Below are 15,620 nucleotides of genomic sequence, written 5' to 3' on the forward strand. Positions count from 1 at the left end.
TCAATTAAATTGAAATTTTGTCAATAAAATCTAATTTGAAAAAGGAGCATGTTTTTGGACTAAAACTACAAATAAGTGCTAATTTTCCTGTGTCTAGGATGTGAAGGTTTTGCCAGTCTTGAGGAGGATCTCTTGGTTTACCCTCTCACTTCTGAAGGCTGATCAATTCATGATCCTTCCTGGGCCAGAAAGACCAGCTGATTCACTGACCAGTGTATTGATAAAAATCAAAGTCCCTTCTTCATGGGGAGATTGGGCGGGAATGGGGTTTGTTATTCTAGGCACCGTCCAGGGTGGTAAGGTATCAGGTTTGATAAATTAATTGAGAATGAAATATGAATGTTTGCATTTAGGTTTTCAAATGTTCTGTCCTCATAGGTATCTCATCTTCCAAGTCCAGTGTGTAACAGAAAGCAGGTAAGTCATAGGTCTTGGTTGAAAGAATGCTCTAGCCTTGTTCTAGATAGGACCAATAACAAGACAAAATGAGAGGGAGTGGATTACAAATGTATGTAAAGTGACATTAGTGGGCTCCTTTTCTCTACCCAAGCTTTAAGTGCTAGGAAAAGAATACCAAACACAAAGCAAATGGGGCCCACTTGGTGTGAAATCTGAACCTTTCTCTGTCTATAAAAAAGGAAGGTGGTGGTTTATTCTTCTTCAGACTCTAGGAATAGAATCAGAATGATTTGGCTCAGAACCTTGGCATCTGCAAAATTATGCAAATACCATTTTTAGCCTCTGCCCACAGCTTGTGGTGATTTCTGATGCTGCTACACATTTTAAACTCCCCGAGGAAGCAAAGGCACATATTTGCTGAATAGTCCCTAAACACACACATATTTACACTGACAAATTTACAAAGATGTAACATCATTATGATCATCGATTTATATGATAAACAAGAGAACTCCACCATACACTATGCAGTCCACAGCAGTTGATAGCTGAGAAAAACGTAAAACATATCTCAAGTGGAATAGTTTCATAGAAGATAGATATTCTCAACCATACTTATGGAATATAGGTAAAGTATCTGTACTTAATAGCATTTTTAAAAAAGATTTTATTTACTTGAGAGAGTGCACAAGTGGAGGAGGGGAGCAGAGGGAGAAGCAGGCTCTTTGCAGAGCAAGGAACCAGATATGGGGCTTGATCCCAGAACCCTGAGATCATGACCTAAGCTGAAGGCACCCCTGTACTCAATAGTATTTCAAAGACCATTTAGAGCTATAGGTTCTATAGGCCTGTGTTTATTATTATTTTTTTTCAGTCACAATATATGAATTCTATCCTTGTACTTTGTCTGTTTCCATGGGAAGACTATAAGTCTATTTGATCAGAGACTACTCACTCTTTTATCTGTAGTGCACAGCATTGCACCAGGCATACGTAGGTACTTGATATATGCTTATTGAATGAATAAAAATACTGAAAAGATGTAAGATTTACTTATTTCTAGCTTTGTCATTCAGAAAATGTTTACTATCCTTAAATATAGACCTATATCTTGCTTTTTTTGAATTCAGATATTTTCACAGAATCACTGGCAAAGATTGATTCCAATCTAATGCCATCTGATAGAGTGTTTATTGAGAGTGCATTTTGAACAAGGTGCTTTTGGTAAGTGTTTTGGAAGGTGGTGAATAAGGCACTGTCCCTGCTTGCAGAGGTTCAAACTCCTCCAAACGTCCCACCCTCCCTATGAGCACTGAATCCTGATCCTTTTGGGCGTAGACTGTTGCCATCAAGCCCTGCACATCCCTCCTGTGGCCCCCCCTGCTGGCCTCTGAAAGCCCACTACTCAGTGGGATATTACCTAATGAGCGTAGAATCCTGTCTTCTTATAGTAGCTTCCTTCACAAACCCCTTCCTGATCACAATGGTCGGAGGTCATTCTCAATTCTAGAGTCGTTTTAAGATCTCGCTGATCAGTGCTGTATTCACTGGCTAGGTTCTCCAAGAGCTTGAGCAGTTTTCCTTTGAAAGAATTGGGAAAATATCTCTTTTTATATTCTCTCTAGGTTTATTTTATACTCCTATTTTAGGGGATACCATTTGCCACCCCCTCCCCCACCCCTGCCCCGTATTATGACCCTGTCAGTACCTACCCAAGGCAGCCAATCCTCACCTCCACTCTAGAGGTCACTGTTGCTGGTTTTATTCGCAGTAAGTTAACCAGTGCTTCTCTCCAGTTCTGGCGGCCTTAATATAACCCCAACTACTGAGGTGAAAACTCAATCTTCAATTTTCCAGGTGTCTGGAGATACTTCCATTCACAGGCTCTCATTTCTTCTTGTGTTCTGTATGAACTTGTGTAGATTTATTCATACCACAAATGTAGTAGTTTTATTTCAGCCAACATGTAAGGATTAAATATAATAGTTTTTCTTGATATTTAACCCATTGCTCTGACAAATCTCTCGGCCTCGAGATCTGTGAACTAATTACCCCATAGTTACTTAGATTTCATTTTATTTCCACTATGGGATTATTACCTATCCTTTTTAAAGAAATGCTTTGAGTTGTTGCCCTTAAGATTTACAACACACAACTTTATTGTCTAACTTCAAATAATATTATGCCATTTCATGTGTAGTAAATAAATTATATTATACTTTTGTCCCTGTTAACAGAATTTGTACATTTTTGTTGTACAATATTTGAAAAATATGGAGGTTAAAGAGGAATAATAAAGAGAAACAAGCATATAAATTCATTAAGTTTTATCTTCTTTGCCTCAAATACATAGTATATTATGTTTTACCTATACTAGTGTGAGTTATATTTTCACTTTTTTTCATGATTTAGATTAAGAGTTGGTGAATTTTTTCTGCCTAGGTCAAGATAATATATATATATATATTATACGCTTTATGGGCCATGCAGTCACAAATACTCAAACTGTGGTTATAGCAAGATAGCAGCTGGAGACCTAGAAAAACATGCTCCAATCGAGCATTTCTATTTAACTCTTCATATCAGCTGGATAGACAATGCTGTCGCATTTATTTTGATAAAAATACTGTTTTGTAATTAAACAAGAATAAATGTCATAGACCTGTGAGCTGAGCTGTTAAAGTGGGTATCAATTTTTAACCTGCTTGACAGAGGTCTCTTTGACATTGTTGTTGAAAACCGACCTCTGTCCTTTGGAGAGAAACTATAACACCAAGACAGAGTTTGGGATAAAGAGCTTTATTGGGATAAATAGCTTTATTGTTTTGCTGGGTAAAGGAGGCGGCAATAGGCTATGACCCTCAAAAAACTGCATGCTCTTCCAGAGGAAAGGACTGAGAGGTTTTATAGGGAAATACAGGATCTAGCCAGTTTCAACAGGAATCATGTACATGTACAATGCCTCCTCAGGATTTTTCAGGTTCCTACTGGGTTCCTGAAAAAAATAGGCTAAGAAGGGAGGAAGGGAGGTTTGCGGAAGAGAGGAGAAAGTTTACTTTAAAATTGAACTTTGAAAAAAAAAATAAATAAAAATAAAATTGAACTTTGCTGAAGCATTAGTGAGCCATTTTGATTTTTGTTCAACTTTATGTTTTTAAGCGGTTTTAATATGGTCACAGAAAATGTTCTTCCTCACGAACCCTGGCACTGCAGGACGGGAGCAGAGCTGATGAGGTTGGTGGCCATCTTTCTCCTTAAGTTTGGGCTTATTGGAATCATAAGTTAATAAACAAGATTTGGAAGCAAGAGAAATAGCCCACAAGGTAAATCAGAATCCTAATAAAGTTATAACCGTCAGAGGCTTCTCTTTAAATCATATCGCTCATAATATTACTTAGCACCTCTACAGAAGTCCAAAGTAAATGTGCCCTTTTCTCATATCAATGATCTCAAATGTGGAAAATTGGCATTTGCTACCCAATAAGTTCTCCTAAAGGTAGATATCAAACATCACTACTAACTTGGATAAAACTCATTTAGGTACATCTAGAATTTCACTTCAATAACCAAAGTCTTAAAATGATTTAATAGTATCTTAAAGCTCTTACTATAGTGCAAATATTCTATAGATCTTAAATTCTATTATATATTGCATTTTACAAAAGTATTAGGAGATGAATGGGAATTTAAAGACAGATATACTCACCAAGTCCATCAATCCCTGATAGATAAAAGCACTTAGTAGCATTTGCTGAATAAATACATTTTGCACAACATCAATTAATTTATACGCTCTTAATGTAGTATACTTTCCTCTCACTGCTGCATGATCTAATACATTGCCTCAATATTGGGTCACTTGTGATGGAATCATTTTTTGCATATGTGTGTATTTGACCTTTTTTGAAACCCTTTAGGAGGTACAGGTTGAAAAGAAATGAGGGGGAATGAATTATGCAGTTAACAACTTTATACAGCACATAGACATTTTGTTTTACAATCACATCATTCTTTTCTTTTATCAGTCTGCAGTTTGGCCCATGTCTTCTCTTCTGTTAGAATGAAATTCCAATTTTAGTATATGTGCTGCCGAAGCGAGCACATAGAATGAAATTCCTTCATTGGTGAACTTCTACTCAGCCTTTTTCCTACAGGTTAAATGCCATTTTCTTGAGGGAAGCCCTCACTGACATCCCTAGAAGAAACCAAGTCCTTGTATACATTTCTGCAATAGTATTTTACTCCTTTACTAGCAGTTTTATCTCACTGTTTTCTGTATATTTGAGCACATCTCCTTCATCTCCTTTATTCTACTAAGAACTTGGAGGGAGGCATGCAGGTTTCACATTCATGTTTGTGTCTATAACCTCAGCACTGTTTTGGCATATACTTATTTTCAATACATGTCTGTCAAATTAATAAAGAGTTAACATACCAACTGGCTATTCTGTAACCTCAGGTACCCAACTTTCTAGAATCTCAATTTTCTTTTCTAAAGCATTTAGATGATTAGACCTATTGATTCTTGTTTTTTTTTTTTTTTTTCCAGGAAAGAACAGCTCCAGCCCTCTCCCTACCCCTCCAAACTCTACAGGAATTTTCCCTTCCTGATAATCCTTTTGTTTGTTTGTTTGTTTTTAATCTCAAACCATAATATAGTTTTCATGGTTTTCTACAACAATGGTATAGAAAGATATGAAGAAAAATGAATATCCCCACAGCTAGATCATTTTATGAGCAATTTACAATTTAAAATTTAAGAAATCAAGATTTCAAATTTGTCAGGAGCTTGTTAAAATTCACAACAGAAAAAAATAAGTACTTGTCACCCAAAATAATTTAATTAAATAATTAAATAATGATTTAGGTATCACTTAAAATTTATAATTAAAAACTAAAAGTGGGGTGGCTGGGTGGCTCAGATAGTTGTGTCCAACTCTTGATGTCAGCTGAGGTCATGATCTCAGGGTTGTGAGATCCAGCCCCTTGTTGGGCATGGAATCTGCTTAAGATTTCTTGTCTATTTCTGCCCCTCTCCCAACCTCTCTCTAAAAAAAAAAAAAAAAAGGAAAACTAAAAAGCAATAGAACGTTGACAAAAATGTTAAATCTGCAAATTAAAAAAAATATTTGTTCAATCAATTGCAGATGAGTGTGCTAAATAACAAAAATTCAAAGCAATAAATTTTAAAGATGTAATTGGCTTTAACTAATCAACTCATGAATCAGGCAACATCCCATCTAGCAAGTAGAGGGGAGCTCCAAAGGGCTACAGAAAAGGAAAGTTGTTTTTTTTTTTTTCAAAGGTGGAAAGGGAGTGGAAAAAAAGGAAATTACTAGCAAAGAATCCATTATTTTAGGTGAGGTCTCCCTCCCAAGGAAAATAAAAGGGGCTCATCTGTAATTTATATGCTGATCAGAAAATTTCCATGTTGATTGGTTAAAGGTTACATTTTTGGGGTCCTGAAGCTACAGTCAGGTTAGGTATCAAGTCTTGGTTTATTGACTTGGGCCCTTAATCTAAGTGAAGCCATTTAGGGCCTGTGGTTTTCTTTTCAACAAGTAGCTTGAGAGCTTTCAACCGTCTTCCAAAGATACAAACATTACAAGTTGTGAAATGTTAGGGGTACCTGGCTGGCTCAGCCAGAAGTTCATGTGACTCTTGATCTTGAGGTTCTAAGTTCAAGCCCCATGTTGGGTGTAGAGATTACTTAAATAAAAACTTAATTTTTAAAAAGTTTTTATTTATATTCTAGTTAGTTAACATATAGTGTAATATTGGTTTCAGTGTTGTGCCCAAGATTGCGAATCCGAGAAACCACCAAGGAGCTGACATTGATGCAAGTACATGAGGGTTTATTTACAAGCTCGAGCTTGGGTCCAAGTATACTCCGTACAGCAGAGCAGGGACTTGGACTCCGAGACTAAGAAGCACAGCAGTGTTAAGGGGCCAGTGGCCAATGAGATTGTAACATACTCAGAAAGTTGAACAGTCATGTTGGTCCACACGCAGGTGGCCAATTGAATTACAATTCACCTTATAGTGACCATTTGAACTAGCCTATTATTCTGGTTGGAATTGGTGCACAGGTTTGGCGGGCAAAGGAGGGGTTTTCATTTCTTGGCAGTTAAAGGTCAGAGGTCCTGCATTCCTATTTGTGCTAGTTTCTGATAAGGGTGTGCTTAATAGCTAAACTAGGGTGAGGGAGTGCCTTAAACAATAGGCAGGTCGTGTGGGGGGTTTTACATGAGATGGCGATGTAGCACAAAATGGAGTTAGTCCTGCTCTGCTTCTCCAGGGGTAGGGGATTTTTGTTAGATTTCCTGGGTCCCACATCAGGAGTAGAATTTAGTGATTCCTGACTTGGAACACCCAGTGCTCATCACAAGTGCTCTCCTTCATATCCATCTCCCATTTAGCTTATCTCCCATTCATCTCCCCTCCAGCAACCCTTAGTTTTTTCTCTATAGTTAAGGTTTCTTACGGTTTCCTTCCCTCTCTTTTTCTTTCTTTCCCTTCCCTATGTTGAATTGTTTTGTTTCTTAACTTCCATATATGAGTAAAATAATATGTCATTTATCTTTCTCTGACTTATTTTGCTTAGCATATTACAGTCTATCTCCACCCACGTTGTTGCAAACTGCAAGATTTCATTCTTCTTGATGGCTATTATTCCATTGTATATAAAAATACCCCCTCTTCTGTTTCTTTCTAGTCTTTGTTGCTTTTGGTCTTTATTTCCCACTCAAAGAGTCCCCTTTAATATTTCTTGTAGGGCTGGATTAGTGGTCATGAACTCCTTTAATTTTTGTTTGTCCGGGATACTCTTTATCTCACCTTCTATTCTGAATGACAGCCTTGTAGGAAAAGGTTTCCCAGCTGCATAGTTTTCCCATTCAGCACAGTGAATATATCATGCCACTGCTTTCTCGCCTGCCAACTTTCTGTGGTTAGATCTACTGCTAACCTTATTTGTCTTCCCTTGTAAATTAGAGTTTTCTTTTCCCTTGTTGCTTCCAGGATTCTGTCCTTATATCTATATTTATATCTATATTTTGCAAATTTTACTGATATGTCTTGGCATTGGCCTGTTTTTATTGATTTTGATGAGAGTTCTCTGTGCCTCCTGGATTTGGATGCCAGTTTCCTTCCCCAGACTAGGAATTTCTTCAAATAAACCTTTTGCTCCCTTTCTCTCTTTTATTCTTCTGGGACTCCTATGTTATGAATATTATAATGCTTTATGGAGTTGCTGAGTTCCCTAAGTCTACATTCGTGATCCAACATTTTTCTTTCCCTCTTCTTTTCACTTCATTATTTTCCATAATTTTATCTTCCATATCACTTATTCATTCCTCTGCTTCTTCCAGCCTTGTGGTCATAACATCCAGCTGGTTTTGCATCTCGGTTATAGCATTTTTTTTTTTTATATTGGCCTGACTAGCTTTTAGGTCTTTTATCTCTGTGGTAAGTGACTCCCTGGTGTCTTCTATGCTTTTCTCAAGCCCTGCTAATATCCTTGTGATTGTTGTCTTAATTCTAGTTCAGGCATCTTACTTGTATCTGTTTTGATTAAATCCCTGGCTGTAACTTTTTCTTGTTCTTTCTTTTGGGGTGAATTTCTCCATCTTGGTATTTTGTCTAAGTGTCTATGTTCTATGTGTTAGTAAAGGCTGTTATGTTTCCTGCCCCTGTAAGTAGTGTTTATGTTAAGAAGAGGTCCTATACTGGCCAGAGCCTGGTGCTTTGGGAAGCGTTTCTGGTGTGTGCTGTGTGCACTTTGGTATAGTGTTTTGGCTGTTCTTTCCCTCAGGTCAGTCCTCTATAGAGTTTCTCCTTGTCTGCAGTTTGAATCTTGCCCAGTGAGTGGAGAGTTTTAACTAGGTGTGTGTTTGGTCTGCTTGTTAAAAGAGGCTAGATCCTATTACCTTTAGTGCTTAAGTTTTGCAGCACTCTGGTCAGTAGACTTGTTGCCTGTGTGGATTTTGTGCTGATCTCTGGGGGAGGCCTGCCACTGTTCTAACTTCCACGCACACTTGTCCCAGTTAAGAAGCACCTGCAGAGTGCAGGGGGGTTGGGCTTGGTGTAAGCTGTTCAAGCCTCCACTGTGGGTGCTGTGCTACTCACTGAATGTGCAGTCACAAGAATGTGCAGGGGCTTGGAGTTTATGGTAAAGCATACCAAAAGGCCAGTTTCCAGGTTAGCTGCCCTCAGCTGACATCTCTGTTTGTATGCTAATGAACAGGGCAGCTCAATGGTGTGTACTGCTCTTTTGTCCCATGAGAGGCAGTACCACCTCTTTCAAATGCACTCCAAGAAGAGGAACTGTTTCTCTTCACTCAGAGGGTCCTCAGACCATGCTGTCTACTCCTGGACTTCTGACCTCCAATGGCACAGACTTCTAAAACATTAGTCTTTGAGCTCTACTGCTTGTAAAAACTTAATCAGTCCCTCTCATTTTCCCCTTGAAGAATTTTGGGGGAATGTTTCTCTTGTGTGATCCTCTGGGCTCTGTTCACTCTCTCTTTCTTTCTCTCCTATCTCCCTGATCAGGGCTTCCTTCCCTCCACAGCATCTGTGATTCTTTTCACCCTCAGATCATATCTCTGCACCTCCTACCTTCCCGGATGTGGCCTCTTTTTTCCCTCTAGTTATGCTGTGCATTTTCTCAGTCCTCTGATTTCCTGGGTATTCAAAATGATTCGATATTTATCTAGCTGTGTTGAAGGGACAAGGAAACCTCCTACTACTCTGCCATGTTCTAAATAAAAAAATATTTATCTAAATACCTAAATTATTTAAATTTAGAAATTTAAATATAAAAATAAATATATATAAAATATAAGTGTATTTTATAAAAATATAAAATTAAATATAAAATTAAAAAATATAAAAATATTTATCTAAATTATTTAAGTATTTTTAAAAATAAAAAGTGAAATGCCTGTGTTTTAGGGATGATGATAGGAAAAAAATTTATTTTAACATTATTTTTATTAAACTCACAATAAATTTTAGGCCTAAATAATCATCACTTCTGTTAATTTTTTTAAAGATTTTATTTATTTATTCATGAGAAACACAGAGAGAGGCAGAGAAATAGGCAGTAGGAAAAGCAAGCTCTCTGTGGGAAGCCTGATGTGGGACTCAATCCCAGGACCCCGGGATCACGACCTGAGCCAAAGGCAGACGCTCAACCACTGAGCCACCCAGGTGCCCCACTTCTGTTAATTTTTTCAAGTACATTTTTAGGCAACCGCTTAATGGTCGATCGTTACTTTGTTTTAATTTTTTTTATTTGTTGGGACACCATTTTCACATTTCATAATGCAAATTAATGTTTACATCTGCCATTTAGGTTGACTGAATTCCTGCTTTCTAGATGGCTTTTCTCTAACCAGCCACCTATTTTTCTTTTAGCCATTGTATTGAGTTTTTAACACTCCACCACTTAATTATTGTGGTGGTATTGTGTAAATGGTACTGAAATGTCAAATGGAAAGTAAATAATAAAAAGATAAAAAGCAAATGCAGAGGGTTTTTTTTTTAAAAAAATATCTTCAGTTAAATAAAAAACAGATTGTTTTCGGAAGATGAACTCTTTCTTTTTGTAAGGGGAAAATGAAATAGAACAAAACAAAACAGAAACAGCAGACAAAAATTTTAAATAAATATCAGAAATTTTATGAGTGCATGGTGATGGGGTGAGAAGTATCTCTTAGTCTCCACAGTGGTCAATTCAGAACCGACCCAGAATCTGTTTGCATTTAAACACACATTTTTGGTCTTTTGGCAGTCTAATAAAGGAAACCTTTTCTACAAAATAAAAGATCTTAGGAGTACAATTGCACATTAAGCAGTGCAGTGCTAATCAAACTGAATTGAGGATCCATGCAAGTCTGCAGGAGCTTTGCTGCCCAAGATGAGAACAGAGGTGAAAGGAAGCCTTGGGAAAGCCATAGCAATTGGAATCTAAAACCAAAACATTGTTTTGTGCTTTTATTTTGTGCATTCTGTATGATTTCCTCATTTAGGTTTTCTAAAACTTCATTGTGTTTCACAAAAGGATTTTAGCCAGTGACAGATTGGAGGAAAAATAAAGCAACAAACAGAACAAAACAAACCCCCCCCCCCGCCCCCGATCGTGTCCACTTTGCTATTATCATGCAGTGTCCGCACTTGGCCACAAGATGTCGCCTCGCTGCCAGAGTCGCTCTGGAAAAGTTGGCCGCGGCGGTGGGCGATCCCGAGCGGGCTTCGCTGCGCAGACGCTCTAGTTAGGGGTTTGGGACGGGACGTCAATTCTTAACGTTTCTTAACGCTCATCAGGCAAACGGGCACGATTCCACCGATGGAGGAGCGAACCTCCCTGAGAGCCCCCGTCCGAGGTTGCAGCCGCGGCTCCCGGCCGGGGAAGGCCGGACCCACCGCGAGGGCCTCGGGCTCCCGGGACGCGGGGCGGTCGCCGCCGGCCTTGGCCTTCCCGCCCGGAGCTCGGGCGTGTCTCGGGGCGGCAGGTGTCCCCTTCGCCGCCAGCGCCGGGCGGAGAGCGAGCTTGTCCGGAGGGCGGCGGAGGGCCCGGCGCGGTGCATCCCGCGGGCTTCCGGGCGGCGCGGGGCAGCCCAGCCCTGGGGCCCGCGCCTGGCGCTTCGCTGAGCCCCGGCTCCGGCTCCGGCTCCGGCTCCGACTCCGGCCCAGGCCCAGGCCCAGGCCCGCGGGGGTCACGGGGGAGCGGCCCGGCCGGCCCGAGGCCCTCGGTGTTCGCGCAGACGGCGGGGCCCGAGGAGGTCGCGGCGGGAGGCCCGGCTGGGGGCAGGGGGGGGGGGGGGGTCCCGCGCCGGGCTCCCTCCCTGCTCCCTGCTCCCTGCTCCCTGCTCCCTGCACCGAGCCGCTGCTCCCTCCGCAGGGCCGTCTCGCCCCCTCCGTGTCTCTCAGGAATGAATAAATAAAATCTTAAAAAAGAAAAGAAAAGATTGGGGCAGTCTGTGGGGCGCTTCAGCAGAGAGCCCGGTCTCCGGAGAGCATCTGGGATTTGTGAGGCCTGAGGCTTACACAAGTTTGAAAAAATACATAATTGAAACGTAAAATCAGGTTCATGGTTGCATATTCATTTAGAACTAGAAAATGAAAGTGAATCTAAACACCTGAAAAGCCGAATGATGTCACAATTGCCAGAAAACCAAACAGATTAATGTCACATTTTTTATTAATGGCTTAACTCATCTCTTTCATAGTTATTCTTTTCTCTCATTTTTGCCTGCATGTTCCATAATTGCCTCTTCCTCTAGCAATTATTCTGTACCATGATTTTCTATACCAAAATTAGGAAGATAATTCAGCCTTACCTGTGGCATGGTTGATCAAGATTTGTTTTTTATTATTAATAATTATGAAGTTTCTTCCTACTTCACAATGTCATGCAGAGTTTTAAGATTGTCATCAAATTGGGGAAAGGCGCTGTCGATGCTCCTTCACGTGTGAGCTCCAAGATTTCAGGGCATTTCAAGTTTTTCCGTGAAGAGAAGCGCTATTAGGATTGCTGATACTCAAGCCACTTGGTTGCAGATTTCCTTGTTGCAGTATTTCAAGTTTTATATTATTGTATTATTGCTACTGTATCAGGTCACTACAGAACAGCACAAATTCATTCTCTTACAGTTGTGGTTGTCAGAAGCCCAGAATGGATCTCAGTGGGCTAAATCAGGCATCAGTAGGGCATGTTATTTCCAGAGGTCCAGGAGACAATTTGTTGCCTTGATTTTTTCAGCTTCTAGAGGCCAGCTGCCTTACTTGGATTGTAGTTCCTTCTTCTTCAAAGCCCGCAGCATGGCATCTTTCAATCTCCGCTGCCCCTTCTCAAGTTTAAGGACCCTGTGATCACAGCTGGCCCAGGGAGGTGATCCAAGATGCCCCTCCCCCCATCTCAAGGCCAGCTGAGCAGCAACCTTAATTCTATCTGTAGCTTTGATTCCCCTTGACTTCCATGTGACCTAATACATATCCAGGTTCTGGGGACGAGGGCATGGCCATCTGTCTCTGAGTGACCCATTATTCTACCTATCACCGTTATTTTCGTGAATGTTGATGTTTTATGTCAAATCAGCAAAGCTCATAATTTTTTTTCATGTTCTTATGATTCACTCCTGTATACAGACAATGAAGGAACTGATGCATTATTTCTGCTTGAAATTAATTCTCTTTCTTAATGAGAGACTGCTGCTGGTTGCACCTGAAAATTTTAAAGATTTTCTTTTAATAGCAATATAATTTCTATGGATTTTATTGCTGTTCTTCATTAATATCATATCATATGCTATTAATTTTTACTTGGCTTTTTTCTATGTAGAGATGACAAAATAAGGTACTCTCTGTGATGTCCAAATCAGGAGTCTGTATGTTTTCACTTGCTCTAAAGGAGTGCTCCAAAGCTTCTTTCCAAATTGCACATTGAAATGTTATCAATTTTTTGAATAAAATTTGCATCTTGTTTGCATTCATTTTTTTCTAGTTTTAGAAAACATATCTTAAGTTGGTAAAACACTGTTATTGCCTTGTTGCAAAATTCAAAGAGCTGTAAAATGAGCATGTCATCTTGTTACACTTAAACTCTTTAAAGAAAAATCCAATTTGTATGACACGTGAATATGAAAGCCCCTAACTGTGAGACAGTCTCCAGGAGACAATATACATCAGCTGCAAAATACTGAAGTTGCTGTGTCTTCAGGTGCTGTGATGATTATTTTTCTCCAACAAGGTTAAGAGAATAAGTTGTGTAGGTGTATCTCCTTCCACATCCCCGCGGCAGGCTACTTGGTGAGTTGCCACGGTGCATGATGCAAGAATTCCTGGAAGCTGTTCCCATACTGGAGACCCCCCTTCAATGCTTGGCCAGACCATTTACAGCTTTTCTGTAGCCAGCACTTCCTGCTCGCACCCTGAAAACTAGACAGAAGTAAAAGCTTGGAGTCTTTTCTGACCTCTTCTTACATATGTTCTGTTCTGAGCATGCTCTCTCTGGCTTTCCCCTTTCACATGGTAGTTTTTCAAAATCCCTATTCCTCCCCCAAAATATTGCTCTCTGACTATCCTCGGAGGCTTTGGGAATCTCTGTTGTTTGCCCCAAGTGTTATTTTTATTTTTATTTATTTATTTATTTATTTTTGCCACAGGCAGCAGTGGCTTGTTCATTTGGCTTTTATTATTTATTATTTTTTTATTATTTTAAGCTTTTATCTATTCATGAGAGACACACACACACAGAGGCAGAGGCAGAGGGAGAAGCAGGTTCCCTGTGAGGAGCCAGATGTGGTTCTCGATCCGGGGACCCGGGATCACGCCCTGAGCCAAAAGCAGATGCTCAAACACTGAGCCACCCAGGTGCCCCTTGGCTTTTATTATTTTTAAGAACAAAGTAGCCATTGGGCCGCAATAGTGATAGTGTTAAGTCAGCAAACACGGGGAAGCCCTTTGCAGGGTTCCTTTGTGGAAATCTCGGTCAGGTCAAGGTAGACAAACACAGGTTCCTTGAGGACAAGGTCCACTTGGCTCCTTTCAGAACTAGGAACACATACCAGGAACCTAAGCCCTTGTCTGCAATGTTTCCATCAAGCCAAGGGGGTAGGGTCAGACTACAAAGATCTTCTACCCTGTGACAACCCCAGAGCTGGTTAAGTGTTCACTTGATTGATGTAAACCTTTAGCTATTTTCCAGAGTTCTGATAAGGTTGATTCTTACAGTTTTTGTCACGTTTTTCAGGGTCTTTGGGGAGGGATAGCCTTCAGATGTTCCTACTCTGCCATTTTTGCTGATAGCACTCTAAATATATATATATTTACACACATATATATAGACATATATAAGCACATTATACCTATAAATATATAAATTAATATATATTTTATGTCTATAAATATATATACATTGAGATATAACTGACATATAACTATATAACATTGTGCAAGTTTCAGATGTGCAACGTGCTGATCTGATACCTTTATGTGTTGCAACATGATTATCACCTTAGCGTGAGCTAACACCTCCATCATGTCACATAAGTACCCTGTGTGTGTGTATGTGGTGGGAACGAATAAGATCTAGTCTCTTAGCAGTTTTGAAGTTCACAATATTGTTGTTCATAATCATTCTGTGTGTTAGATCTCCGGGACTTCCTTATTTACCAGGTACAAGTTTCTATCCTTAAACAACCCCAATTCCCCCACACCCTCTGGTCATCACCATTTTTCTCTGTTTTTGTGAGTTCAGCCTTTTTAGATTCCAAATATAACTGATACCAACCAGTATTTATCTACCTCTGTGTGATTAATCTCACTTAGTATAGCGTCCTCAAGGTCTATCCAAGTTGTTTCAAATGGCAAGATTTTCCTCTTTTTCAGAGCCAAATTCTATCTATCTATCTATCATCTATCTATATCTATCTATCTATCTATCTATCTATCTATCTATCTATCTATCATCTATCATCTATCATCTGATTGTATCCTTTATTTCTAGGCAAGTCAACATTTACTATGGATCTGAATAGTCGTTCCTTCATAGTGTGTTGGGTTTATTTGGAGACTTCAAGGTTTTCTGTCAGTCCATGACCTCTCTGAGGGCAGGCATCTTACCTTTTGCTCCCTCCTGTCCCTGCCAAAACACCTCCACCAGGGTCTCAAAGTTAGTTACTGCTCAATAAATTTTCTAAATCCATGAATATGCCTCCACGTCCATTTATAAAGGATGAGTTTAAATTTCATAATCTTGGAGGTCTTTTCAGATTCTGATCTCCTAACACAAAGCATTTTAAGCCAGTTATTTTGATACATGTGTTACATATTCAATAAACCTACTAGAAAGTTCTTTTTCTTTTATTTAAGAAATGATATTAAGCATGATGGCCAGGCAGGAGAGGTCAAGAGCACGGGCTCTGGAGTCAGGCCCAACACTGAATCCTGACTCCATCCTTATTGCCAGGTGGCCCTGGCAAAGATTGAGATAATACTTAACAGTGCTGCTATGTAGAGTGAGTAACAACAGCAATAATAGTAAAATAATAGGTTTTGAGCCCTTACTCTGGGTGAGGGACCTCCCATACACTGCATATCCCCTATATCTATATGTCCTGTGCCCCCACAGTTACCATTATTACCCCATTTTACAAATAAGTCACTGATAGAGCAACACACTGAAGTTTACACAGTCTGTGGGTGGTGAACAAAGG

General features: G+C 39.7%; 1 long non-coding RNA gene across 1 annotated transcript; it reads left to right on the plus strand.

Annotated features, from left to right (window-relative positions):
* Nucleotides 1-1,908: 1,908 nt before the first annotated feature.
* Nucleotides 1,909-10,779, plus strand: LOC144300659 (uncharacterized). Its single transcript, XR_013367429.1, has 3 exons — nt 1,909-2,169; nt 3,559-3,633; nt 4,949-10,779. It is a non-coding gene; the product is annotated as an uncharacterized LOC144300659 (long non-coding RNA).
* The last annotated feature ends 4,841 nt before the right edge of the window (nt 10,780-15,620 follow it).

The sequence above is a fragment of the Canis aureus genome, chromosome 28 (assembly GCF_053574225.1).
Source record: "Canis aureus isolate CA01 chromosome 28, VMU_Caureus_v.1.0, whole genome shotgun sequence".
Classification (NCBI taxonomy): domain Eukaryota; kingdom Metazoa; phylum Chordata; class Mammalia; order Carnivora; family Canidae; genus Canis; species Canis aureus.